Here is a 14,226-nt window from a genome sequence, read left to right as displayed (position 1 = left end):
AAGAAAGAAAGAAAGAAAGAAAGAAAGAAAGAAAGAAAGAAAGAAAGAAAGAAAGAAAGAAAGGAAGGAAGGAAGGAAGGAAGAAAGGAGGGAAGGAAGGAAAAAAGAAAGATAAAGTAAAAAAAATAAAGTGAAATATAATACAGATATTAAATTAAAAAATAATTATTAAGAAAAAAATTTTAAAAAAAAACGAATGGATAGAACCTTAGGACAAATGGTGGAAGCAAAGCTATACGGACAAAATCTAATACAGAAACATACACATACACACTCATAAAAAGAGGAAAAGGGGAAAAAATCATAAATCTTGCTCTCAAAGTCCACCTCCTCAATTTGGGTTGATTCATTTTGTAAAGGAGGGAAGGAAGGAGGGAAGGAAGGAAGGAAAGAAAGAAAGAAAGAAAAGGAAAGAAAGAAAGAAAGAAAGAAAGAAAGAAAGAAAGAAAGAAAGAAAGAAAGAAGAAAGAAAGAAAGAAAGAAGATAAAGTAAAATAAATAAATTTAAATTAATTATTAAGAAAAAAAAAAGGACGGATAGAATCCTAGGACAAATGGTGGAAGCAAAGCTATACAGACAAAATCTCACACAGAAGCATACACATACACACTCACAAAAAGAGGAAAAGGAAAAAATAATATTTCTTGCTCTCAAAGTCCACCTTCTCAATTTGGGGTGATTCGTTGTCTATTCAGGTATTCCACAGATGCAGGGTACATCAAGGTGATTGTGGAGATTTAATCACTGCTCCTGAGGCTGCTGGGAGAAATTTTCCTTTCTCTTCTTTGTTCACACAGCTCCTGGGGTTCAGCTTTGGATTTGGACCTGCCTCTGCGTGTAGGTCGCCTGAGGGCGTCTGTTTCTGCTCAGACAGGACGGGGTTAAAGGAGAAGCTGATTGGGGGACTCTGGATCACTCAGACCGGGGGGAGGCAGAGGTACGGAGTGTGGGACGAACCTGCGGCAGCAGAGGCCAGAGGGACGTTGCAGCAGCCTGAGGCGTTCTCCCAGGGAAGTTGTTCCTGGATCCCGGGACCCTGGCAGTGGCGGGCTGCACAGGCTCCTGGGAGGCGCGGTGTGGAGAGTGACCGCTGCTTGCACACAGGCTTCTTGGTGGCGGCAGCAGCAGCCTTAGCGTCTCATGCCTGTCTCTGGGGTCCGCACTTTTAGCCGCGGCTCGTGCCCGTCTCTGGAGCTCCTTTAAGCAGCGCTCTTAATCCCCTCTCCTCACGCACCAGGAAACAAAGGGAAGGAAAAGTCTCTTGCCTCTTCGGCAGCTCCAGACCTTTTCCCAGACTCCCTCCCGGCCAGCCGTGGTGCACTAACCCCTTCAGGCTGTGTTCACGCAGACAACCCCAGTCCTCTCCCTGTGCTCCGACCAAAGCCCGAGCCTCAGCTCGCAGCCCCGCCCGCCCCGGCAGGTGAGCAGACAAGCCTCTCAGGCTGGTGAGTGCCAGTCAGCACCAATCCTCTGTGCGGGAATCTTCCCGCTTTGCCCTCCGCACCCCTGTTGCTGTGCTCTCCTCCGCAGCTCCGAATCTCCCCGCCTCCGCCACCCGCAGTCTCTGCCCGCGAAGGGGCTCCTAGTGTGTGGAAACCTTTCCTCCTTCACAGCTCCCTTGCACTGGTGCAGGTCCCGTCCCCATTCTTTTGTCTCTGGTTTTTCTTTTTTTCTTTTGCCCTACCCAGGTACGTGGGGAGTTTCTTGCCTTTTGGGAGGTCTGTGGTCTTCTGCCAGCGTTCAGTAGGTGTTCTGTAGGAGTTGTTCCATGTATATATGTATTTCTGGTGTATCTGTGGGGAGGAAGGTGATCTCTGCGTCTTACTCTTCCACCATCTTCCCCTCGTCCCGTGCTCAGTGATCTTTGATGTTACTATTGCAAAGCTGTTATGACTTATCGAAGGCTCAGACAATGGTTAGCATTTTTTAATCAATAAAGTATTTTTAATTAAGGTAGCTACATTGCTTTTTTAGATATAATACTATTGCACACAACAGATGACAGTGTAGTGTAAACATAACTTTCATATTCACTGGAAAACAAAACATCCGTATGAATCGCTTTATTGTGATACTCACTTTATTCTGGGTGGTCTGGAACTGAACCCACAATATATCTGACGTATGCTTGTATTAACATGAAAATGTATTAAAAGTATTTCAGAAAAAATGCTTGCAATCAAAACAGTTAAAGAGTTCTTTTAATTAAAAAAAAGTTAAAAGTGTATTAGTTTCACTGAAAAACTGAGGGGAATGTACAGAGATTTCCATATACTCCCTGTTCCCCTACATATTTAGCCTCCCCACAACCGACATGCTGCCCGCCCCCCCCTCCCCCAGCTTGGTACATTTGTTACAATTGGACATTGTTGGTTGATGGTTACATTAACACATCATGATCACCCAAAGTCTGTGGTTTAAATTACAGTTCACTGATGCTATTGTACATCCTATGGGCTTTGACAAATGTATAATGACATGTATCTATAATTGTGGTATCATATGGAGTATTTTCACCCTAAAAATCATCTGTGCATCTATTTATCCGTCCCTTCCCCAAACCCTGGCAGCCACTGATCTTTTTACTGTCTCCATAGTTTTGCTTTTTCCAGAATGTCATATAGTTGGAATCATTCAGTATGTAGTCTTTGCAGATTGCCTTCTTTCACTCGGTATTGTGCATTTAATTTTCTTCCAAGTTTCCTTCCTTTTTTGACTTGATAGCTCATTGCTCTTTAGTTGTAGATAATATTAAATTGTCTGGATGTCTCAGAATTTATTTGTCCATTCACCTATTGAAGGACATCCTGGTTGTTTCCAAGCTTTGGCAATTATGAATAAAGTTGCCATAAACATCTGTCTGCAGGATTTGTGTGGGATACAGTTAAATTCTACATGTCACATAATCAGCCAAGTAGCTTTGTTTCATTATAGCAAACTACCAATTTGAATGACTTAAAATGTCTACATATTAAAACATTTATAATTTTTTATTAGTATCTGTTAAAGAAAATAATTGGCAAACAATGTTGGTCATTTACCTAGAGTGCCTGTATAAACTCACTAGATTTAACAAATAATTATAGACATTTCATTTATTTTACTAACAAAGAGAAACTTGACCAGAACTGTGTTGTTGAATTCTCAACGTTTTTTATGATCATGTGGATTCAGTATTAACATTTCTGTGGTTTGTTTGTTTATTTCCAAGTTTCTAGACCCATTGTTTATTAGAAGTCTCCATATTTAACAAAAAAAAATAGCGAAAGATGACAAATAATCTACCACATCTGCACTTTTGAACAATCAGTGGCATAAATTATTTCAGTTAGTAGCTCATAATTCAGAGAAGGTTGGAGGCCATGAGTACATACACTTTCTTATAATACGACTATTTGTTTCTTAATATATGTCAAATATAATAAGAAACTACATTTTTCATTTAACACTTATTTTTCCAGAAAGTCCATGAGAGGGTCACTAACACATTTATTAGTATCTTCATTATTCCTAATTATAAAAGAATACATGTGCATCTGGGAAAATGTACGAAAGTATGAAAATTTATAAAAGGGTTATTTTATTTATCAAAAATCCAACAGATAAATGTTAAGTTTCACTGTTCCATTCTCTTGATTCCCATCATCACCATTTTTTACTTATTTCTATATTCTGAACACTTCTGAATAAGACACATTTAGATCTGTGTAAAGTGTGAATCTCACTTTTATTCCAGTTGAATTTTTTAAGTTAATCTCACTTTTAAATTTTCATTTTGACTAAATGTATTAAAACTTTATCTAAAGGTAAACTTACTCCTGCCCAAAAATAAACTAAAGAGATTTATTTGTCCCTGAGGGCTGAAACACAAGGAAGATCCAGTTACCAATTCATGCAGTCCAGAAGGTGGTTATTTTTCTTAGGGTTCTTGTTATAAGGATAAACTTCTGACAATATCACACAGTATACAATGTCTTAATCTAGTCTAACACTGACATTTCCAAATTCATGTTTCACAGTTTCCAATAAGAACTTTGCAATTCAATCTTATTACACTTCTAGAGAATTATGTTTTTTCCAACACTGTACCCTACAATATTATTTCCCACCTTTTTCTTCAGTGAATTCAAGAGAAATGCTGTCTTATATTGTCCATAGTTGGTACAGTGAGTTACCTGATACAAAGGAAAATGATGACCTGTCATAGAGAATTCACATCATAAATATCTGTGAAATGAATGAAAGCAGCATAATAGTCTTAGAAGTGTTTCCTGTAGAGGTGAGATTGATTTAGATGTCTTTCTTCAATATTACTTCTTGCAAATATCTATTACAGAATTTATCTTTTATCATAATCACTGAAGTTCCTTTTCTGTCTCAAATAATCTGATTTCTTTGGATCAGGGATTACAGTGGATGGCAAAGCCGTAAAATAGTGAGGTAAGTAACAATGGGGACAATCTAGTGGAAGCAACCTAGAAATTCTTAGTTAATAGTATTAGCATGACTTGGTGAGCAATTAGATATAGAAAAAAATATATAAGAGAATTCTGTGGTTTTTGGCCTTCAATGACTATCAGTTAAAGGGTAAATTTAGGAAAACAGCCATATTTGCAATGATAAAAATATTCAATTCAATTTGGAGCAATAATGGGTTTGAAATGTCTATTAGGTATTGGGTATTTGAGTTTAAAATTCAGTAGAGAAATCTAGACTGAAATTTAATATTCATCCAAAATACAGTTTATAGCTGAAGCCATAAAATTAGAAAAGGTCACTCAGAGAGCAGATAGTATGAAATTAGAGATACAGATGAACCCTGAATATTTCCCCATTTAAAAAAGAGGAAAAAGATGACTCAGGGAAGAAGACTTTATTAGAGAAGACATTATTACATATAAGCATTAAAAAATTATCCTGAAACCAGGTACATATTGATGGAAATTTGATTCATCTCAGTAAAAATTTATTCTTAACTAGTTGGAATTCCAGTCCTGCTGTGTGGCTAGAAGAAGGTAGGGTATCTGTGAGCAATATTAATAACTACCACAGTTCCTTTTTCTGTTTACCAAATATTCAGTTCACTCTCATTTCCAAACAGAAATCCCTCCCTCCCCTGTCCAAGAAAGACAATCCAAAAGTCCCAGCTAGCCATAGCATCAAGCTCAATATTCAGGATATTAATAACTTTTATAAAAGATGATGGATGATAATCTCTGGATAGTTCCTTTTGTGGATCCTCTTGAGAATTATGGATAAAAAAGACAAGTTGTCTGTTTCACACAGTCAATTTATAGTGGCTAGATAGGGTCAAAATAATAACAGTAATCACACACACAGAAAGGAGAAGAATGGGAGACACATAATAGTAATGTCAACTACTCAGCCATTAAAAAGGATGAAATAATGCCATTTGCAGCAACATGGATGGACCTGGAGATTATCCTACTAAGTGAAGTAAGTCAGACAGAGAAAGACAAATATCATATGATATCGTGGAATCTAAAAAAAAAAAAAAAAGATACAAATAAACTTATTTACAAAACAGAAACAGACTCACAGATTTAGAAAATGAACTTTTGGTTACCAGCGGGGAAAGTTGTGGAGGCGAGGATAGATTGGGAGTTTGGGATTGGCATGTACACACTGCTGCATTTAAATCAGATAATCAACAAGGACCTACCGTAAAAAAAAAAAAAAAATTCTGACATCCTGCTTAGCAGACATTGATAAGGGCCACCCACTCTGGGAAAGAGGAATGATTTATGACTGGGCTCAGTTCTGCTCCCTGAGAGGGATGGTTCTCAGTTCATTGTTCTAGAAGAGTTTTCCTTTCTTATCATCCTCCATTTCCATAACTGAATTGAGTATTGTGGACCATATCCTCCTTGAGAACTGAACTTCCTTCTGCCTAAAGAAGACTGAGGACCTGATAATTGTTTTATTCCCCTCAAAAGTCACAAACTTTTAGTTTAGGCTAGTGTTTCTTTGAAAGAATGACTCTAAAACATGTAGTTGGCTTCTATCTACTTGATTCCAGTCACAATCATGTGTCTACATGCTGTCCTTTTATGAACATACTTCTTAAATTTGCCATTGTTTTCTTGCATTCTCTTCTCCACCCTTACCTGAACTCTCTCTCTCACACACTCAAAATAATTGCAATTACTTTGTTTTATTAAGTTTTCGTGGAAGAGCCATAGCTTTTCTCTCTTTTGTCCAAATGAAAAGATTTACTAGGTGCCACCTTAGCTATTCACAATCTTTCAATAATGAGTAAAAGGGCAAGCACTGTTTGGACCCTGTGTCTAACCTGACTTTTATAAATGTTTCAATTTTAATATTTTACTGTTTGACATTGGATACACTTGTATTTTCCAAATCTTCAAGTTCCTAAATTTTTCACTTTTTTTTTTCTTTCCACCTGGAAATGTTCAGTTCTTTTTGAAATAATCTCTTTCTTTTAAGATCTGGTAAAATCCACCCAATGATGTTTAGCACCCATTACTAACATTCTGTTTTCCAACCTCTGCTCTTAAATCAACATTATTTGCCTTCCAAATTATGATGGAAGACTTGTTAATAATAATTTCACCATTGCCTAAATTGGATCACTTTCCTTCAAGATTTAATATCATTTTCCTTGTCACCCACAGCAGGGGCACTAAGCCAATGACATAAAAATGTTTGTGTTGACAGTACTCTGCGTCTGGGTTGCAGTTTCTATATCAGCCATATCAGCCCTGATTATGCTATGCAATTTTTTTAAAATTCAGAAACTTTTAGTTTATTTTGAATAACCCCTTGAAATATGAGAAGATGAAAGTGTCGCAATTAACTTTTTCCTTGAAGTTGCAAACTAGAATGTACAAATTCCATATTAAAAAAAATCTCAAAAAATTTCAAGGATTTAAAACAAAAATGACTCAAGGTTAACAAATCTTTGTGTAAGTCAAGTGGTTTCTTACTTTTCTCTCTAAATAAAATTGAAGGAGGAACAAATTAAGTTACCAGTGATAAATCATTATGAATGATGTTTAGTAATATGTCATTTTATACTTTTGGGAATAAATTAAAAAGTACTTTATGAAGTGAAAGTTTGAGCCAAACCTTCCTTCTAGATGAGTACATGACTTCAGAGGAAAAATCAAATCCACTCTAGCTCCACAGTGATCTGTAAGGTGCTGCACATAGCTGATGCAGTTGCTCTGAGTTCCTTCTGAAAGCTACCTGCCTGTGCTGCAAGTTGTGTGCCCATTGTAGATGCCTTGAAACATTATCCATCAGTAACTACTTTTTCGTGGAAGAATGTCCACAAGTTGAACTTTGAATACATGGAAAATTTGCTTTACTGAGAACCAGGAATTCTCTTTATGGCCTTCATTGTTTACCTTTTACATTCTAAAATAGATTAATACCACTAATATTTTAAGGCTTTTTAAAAGTACTGTGGTAAAAATAATTAATTAATTACTTAAAAAAAATAAAAGTACTGTGGTTTGTAGACACAGATGAGAATTTTTATGTACCTTCTCAGTCTTCTTCCCATTTTATCTGCACTTCTACACTGAGCTTGAATAAAGATCAATGGTACCTGATGGTCAATAGTGTCTTTACATGTGACATTGTAAAACTACTTCCTTGATGAGCTAATCTGGTAGCCAAAAAAGGTGCCTTGGGAAAAGTCACCTGAAATTAGCATTGTACAATGACTAGATTGGTTATTATTTGTATATAATGCATGCTAGGTAATTACAAATATTCAAATACCATTTATGAGACATGTTTGCAAATCACTTAATGAAGACACCTTACCTTTTCATAGTCATTTAACTTCTCTCTTTTTTTTTTTTTTTAACTTACATCTGCTTAGTTCTTTATTGAGTTAAGTATAAAGGCCCAGTTAATCAACTCATTAAATTGGTAAGGCAGGACACTTGAACTACATTAACAGGATTTAAAAAGTGGTTGGTCTTTTAGTAGTTCTCTGGTAATCACACATGCACACACACACACACATACACAAATTGGTAGAGTACTCTGGATATAGGATTTCCCCACATAATCTTATATAATATGCTGTTCACAATCTGCAATATTTTGAAAACTATGTAAATTGGACATGACCAAATTAGAGATGTCTGATAAACTTTTATAAAGTATTTGGGAACTTCAGCTCTAGTCCCGAAAAAGATCAGTTTTAAAATATAAAAAAGGAAAATTCATATAAAATCACAACAGACTTAACAGACATCTTTGAAAAAAAAATCAAATTGCAACTCAATTTTCTACTTTTTCAAAGATGACTGAGAAAAAAAGTACAAGTAATAATGTCTGCATTTTAAAAAAAACAAACTATTAACCAAGTGGACTTGGGGAAGAAAGAAAACTGTACAGTATTATTGCACTCCACGAATGTGCAGAATTCCAAAATATGCCAGTACTGAAAAACTGTCTTACATTGAGGTTTTCCAAGAGGTACAACGAGCCTGCCAAGAAAGCATCTGGTCTGTACTAACAGATTGCTGTCTTCAGTACAGGCCTTCATAATGTCAGTCACGCTGCTCTTGCAAAAATCCCTTAATGTAAAAGAGCTTTCAGTGCTTATAGGTGGGGCTATGATCGATGGTATGGGATTGAATCCATATGCACACTGAGCTTCATTTCATTGTCAAGAAGTTGAACAAGCTGTTGCATGGATGGAAGGTGACCAGATTCCAGCTTAGACCACACAGGTACATCTTTCAAAGTTTTCTCAAATGCACCTGTTGACATACACTGGTTCTCAATCATGTTGCTGAAGGAAAAGACCATCATACATGCATAGACCTTACTTTCTTGGCCCCACTGCCAGATGCTAGGAGCTTGCATGCCAAAGAAAGCAAAAGAATCCTTGCCAACAATTATTAAGCCTATTAATACTAACTTGAAGACTGACAGTAAAGATGCTATGTGTCTATTTATTGGTTGAGGGAGGTAATTCTCTCCTTCAATATGGATGTCTGGGTACCGCTGGCTAATAACCCACACGTACTCCTCAAACACCCACCTATAACCTCAGGAAACACAAATCTGGAACTTGAGCAGCGGCCCCGTGGCGTATTGCATCTTTAATCTCTCGCCAGGCACGCCGCCCAGGTTGGCGGAGGCATCTCTCGGACCACCTCCGATGCTGCCACTAGGAGAAGCAGCAGAAACCTCATCTTAAACGAACCAACCACTTCGGCCGCCCTCAGACTGAGACTGCAGCCAGCCCAAGGCAGAGCCGGAGCCACGAGCCATTTAACTTTTCGTTGCTGTTTATCATCAGTAGCTTTCTTTACACTCATAATAGTTTCATGAGATATAAGGGACAATTTGTTATATTACTGATCTGAGTGCTGGCAAAGCTGAAACACAATGAAGTTCCATAGATGATTCAAGGCCATATAGCTGCTTGGAAGAAAATGTTGTCCTCTTATTTGTTCTTCATAATAGATTAAGTTTTTCTTTGGATATACAATTGCTCATAAGTTAAAATACAGTTGTAAACATTATATATATATATATATATATATATATATATATATATATATAAAATATACCACAGAAAAATCTTTATGTTTAAATTACTGCCCTTTATTTTAAATTGGGATCTCCATGAAGGCAAATATTTTCAGGAAAACTGTCTTCCACAATTAAAGTAGAATAATTGGAGAGGTTTTAAGATAATATTATTAATATAATCTTTTGTAATATTAAAGTTTTTCAAATTTATAACCTCATGATAGCCTACAATGAGCCTCACCTCCCTATATTCATGTGCTTGTGTAGTCTTATCTCACACCAGATGACAAATACAATATTGTAACATGTGTACCTAATACAATATTGAAGAAATAATGGAGTCAAACTTCCAAGTCTAGATCATAGAAAACACTGCAGCTTTTGTCTCGCTCTTAGCTTATTTGCTCTCGAAGAAGCCAGCAGCCATGTAGTGAAGGCATTCAAGTTACCACTATGGAGAGGCCACATGGTAAGAAACTGAAGACTTCTGTCTACAGACAGAACTGAGTCCTCCTTTCAAAAGACATTGAATGGCGGCTTCCCTGTTGACGCAGTGGTTAAGAATCTGCCTGCCAATGCAAGGGACACGGGTTCAAGCCCTGGTCCAGGAAGATCCCACATGTGGCAGAGCAAATAAGCCCGTGCGCCACAACTACTGAGGTTGAGCTCTAGATTCTGCAAGCCACAGCTACTGAAGCCTGCGCTTCTAGAGCCTGTGCTCCGCAACAAGAGAAGCCCCGGCAATAAGAAGCCCATGCGCGGCAACGAAGAGTAGCCCCCGCTCACCGCAACTAGAGAAAGTCCGCACACAGCAACGAAGACCAAACACAGCCATAAATAAATAAATTTATTTTTTAAAAAAGACATTGAATGGGTTATCCTGGAAGAGGCTCTTCTTGCTCAAATGTTGCCTTCAGATAACTTCAGCCCAAACCCACATGTCGATGGTGACCTCCTGAGAGAACCTGAACCTGAATCACTTGGCTAAGCTGCTTCTGAATTCCTGACCCTCAGAATCTATAAGATAACAAATGTTTGTTGTTTTTCATAATAATAATTAATTATGCAACTATAGATAAATACAGATAATTCTAATATGCCTCAAAAACCCCAGATTTCACTAGGTAGGCACTATTACAATTACTGTCATTACAGGACAGATGTTATTTAAGTGTAGAAAAAGAGAACCGAAGAAAAACTGGAGGTGACTGAGAAAGAGAACATTATGGGAGATGATCTTGAAGAACAAAGGCAGATGAAAATGGAGTAAGGAAAGAGAAATTCCAAGCAAAGCTAACAGAATATATGTATCCACAAAACAATAGAAATGTGTGGTTGCTACAGGAAATCTGAAGAAGTTTCTTACAGTGGACAACACTTGTGTTGCTGGTGTAGATGAAGTAGTTGATGAACCTGGAGAGGCAAGTAATGAATAATAATAAAGGGTCTCTTTTGTGTGGAAGCCAAGCTAAGAACTAGAATTTTAACCTAAAGGATCTGAGTAGTCACTAAAGGCTTCTAAGTAGGAGAATAAGTAAAGTTAAAAATGAAAGCCAAATAGATTGCTATAAGTCCAGCAATAAATGACAAAGGTGAATTTAAACAAGTAGCAGTGGTTATGGAGAAAAAGAAACTGATTGCAAAAATACAAAGAAAATACTTCTAATGGGACTTAGCAAAATTTTAATTTGTGATTGAAGGAGAGCTGAGGCTGTATCAAATCTTTGCAATCCCATATTCATAACCTTTCAATGTCTCCATTGAATACATTATAAAGGGAGACAAGGACATTTTTCACTTGCACCTATTAGCTTTTATATTCTCTTTTCTTGCTCCCCACGACCCATTTTCCTTTATTGCATCCTGAAACCACCCTAACAGATGTCACATCTCTCTGCATACTCATCAGACAGTACATTTCTCAAGGGAACAAAACCCACATCATTTTCCATTTTCCTTTTTTATAAAATTCTAGAACTACATAGATAATTGGTAATCAAAATATTTGGTTAACTGATGTATACTAAATTAAAACTCATGTTTATGCTTTGATTTTACAAGTAGATAACCAAGTTATTTACTAGGATAGAGAATTTCGGAAAACACATAGATTTGCAGGGATGGGATTGTTAATCTTGAAGTGCTTGTGAAATATCTAGGGTGAGTCATTAGAGGATTAGTTTATTCTGAGTGATAAATTAAAAGGGGCAAAGAAAGTTTCATGGGGAATAACTCAAAGGAGTATAGGTAGCTACTCAGAAATAGGAAGAAAATCAAGGAGTACTGTTATAGAAGCAAAAGATGAAGACAGTCTTTAGAGACAAGAAATAATAACAGTGACAAGTAAAACTAATATTTATTGTGCAATTGCTATGTGCCAGACACTGTATTATGTGTCTTACACATATTATCTTATTTAATAGCCATAAAAATCTTGAGATGGTCACTATTATTATTATCCATATTTAGCATATTAACAAATTGTGGTACAGAAAAAGAAGGTAACTTTGCAAGTAAATGACAAAGCTTAGCTTCAATCTATCATTTATGATTCAAAGTTTAAACATTTAAATATTATATTGTAGAACATGCAAATTAAGTACAAATGCCCTAGATATCTGCAATTAAGAAGTGACTGCTGAACTTGCCATCAGTGATATACAGATCTTCCTTGACTTATGATGGGGTTGGGGTTACATCCAGATAATCCCATCATAAGTTGAAAATATCTTAGGTTGGAAATGCATTTAATACACCTAACCTACTGAACAAGATAGCTTAGCCTACCTTACATTAGCTTACAGTTGGGCAAAATTATCTAACACAAAGCCTATTTTATAATAAAATATTGAATATTTCATGTAATTTATTGAATACTGTACTGAAAGTGAAAACCAGAATGGTTGTCTGGGTCCAGAATGGTGGTAAGTGTATTGGTTGTTTACCTTTGTGATTGTGGGACTGACTGGGAGCTGCAGCTTCTGCCCTGCTTAGCATCACAAGAGAGTATCCTAAGGTCTATGACTAGCCTGGGAAAAGAACAAAATTCAAAATGTGAAGTACGGTTTCAACTAAATGCGTATCACTTCGACACCATCAAAACATCAAAAACATGTAAGTCGAACCATTGTAAGTTGGGGACTTTTGTATTAGTTATCTATTGCTGCATAAAAAAAATCACCACAGTACTTTGTGGTTTAAAAAAATGAGCACTTGTTCCTAGAAGTCAGGAATCTGAATATGGCTTAGCTGGGTTCTTTGGGCTAGTCTCTCATGAGGTTGTAGTTAAGCTGTCGGTCTAGGCTAATGTCTCATCTGAATGCTCCATTAGAGAATGAGGAAATCCACTTCCAAGGGCATTCACGTAGGCATCTGCAAAGGGCTTTCTGATGACACTGAAGTTGGCTTTTCACAGGGTCCATGATCCCAGAGAGTCGGAGTGAAGACCAAGATGAGGTATATCATTGGGAATCATCTTGGAGGCTGCTGATCAAAAATAACGTTATAGTTTAGTATTTTCTCATAAAGAAAATAATACTTATCAAAATAAGTGTATATATTTATATATACATATTTACATATATATGTGTGTGTGTGTGTGTGTGTGTGTGTGTGTGTGTAGAGAAAGAGAGTGATGATGTACACATATGGATATATTCCCAAGCTGCTTTATCCACAGAAAGGTGCTGGGAGTAGCAATATACCAATTATCCAGTGCATAGATAAGCAAATATTGTGGTTGTGGAGCAAACTCTCCACTAGAAAGAACCAGGACTTCCAGGCCCAAGTCAAGAAAAGTATAAGATGGATCTGAAAAATCTTATTGTGGAACAAATTAAGAAAGTATTCAATGAATGAGGATGTCTAAAAAACACAGAAAGCAGCTTTAAGAGGCTACTACTGATGAAATCTGAAATCTGAGATTTAATTTAAGGATGAAAATAAATAATAATAACATATTATAGCCAAATCCATGAGTCTTTGGTATATTAGTTTGCTAGGGCTTCCATGACAAAATACTACAGACTTGGTGGCTTAAAAGACATGCATTTATTTTTTCATAGTTCTGGACACTAGAAGTCCAGGATCAAGGTGTCAGCACGGTTGCTTCCTTTTGAGAATCATGAAGACTCTTCTCTAGGCCTATCTCTTCTGTTGGTAGATGGCCATCTTCTCCCCATGCATTCACATGTTTTTCCCTCTGTGCATGATTATTTCTACATTTCCTCTGATATCAGAATATCAGTCATATTGAATTAGGGCCAACTGTAATGACCTAATTTTAACTTTCCCCTGTATACATCCTGTCTCCAAATACAGTCACATTGTAAGGCACGAAGGTTAGGAATGCAGCCCATTGAATTTTTTTGGAAGCTACAATTCACTTAGTGTTATAAATAAATAAGTAAATGAATACATGTATGAATAAAATAACAGTGTAGAATACTAAGCTCTCCAATTCAATAGAATGCCAACTAATAATAATCACTTAGTAGTAGAGAAAGCTCGCATACATATACCTTGAAATCAAGTGATTATAAATTGACTGAGGGTGCTTCAGGAAGTGATACACTGAGAACATAGCACTGCTTCTGTGGCATTCCTGCCATGGTTGCCTACTTTGATTGAATATGATCGTGAGAAAACAGCAGAGCAACTCTAATTTAGGTACATTCTAA

At 36.7% G+C, this 14,226-nt stretch overlaps 1 pseudogene; it reads right to left on the bottom strand.

Moving 5' to 3' along the window:
- Nucleotides 1-8,460: 8,460 nt before the first annotated feature.
- LOC113625817 (thioredoxin reductase-like selenoprotein T) lies at nucleotides 8,461-9,204 on the bottom strand (annotated as a pseudogene).
- Between the last annotated feature and the right edge of the window lie 5,022 nt (nucleotides 9,205-14,226).

This window comes from Aethalodelphis obliquidens, unplaced genomic scaffold, assembly GCF_003676395.1.
Source record: "Aethalodelphis obliquidens isolate GAN/ISIS:26980383/991018 unplaced genomic scaffold, ASM367639v1 scaffold16, whole genome shotgun sequence".
Taxonomy (NCBI): Eukaryota; Metazoa; Chordata; class Mammalia; order Artiodactyla; family Delphinidae; genus Aethalodelphis; species Aethalodelphis obliquidens.
The sequence above is the reverse complement of the archived record's forward strand: the minus strand, read 5'-3'. Positions and strand labels throughout refer to the sequence as shown.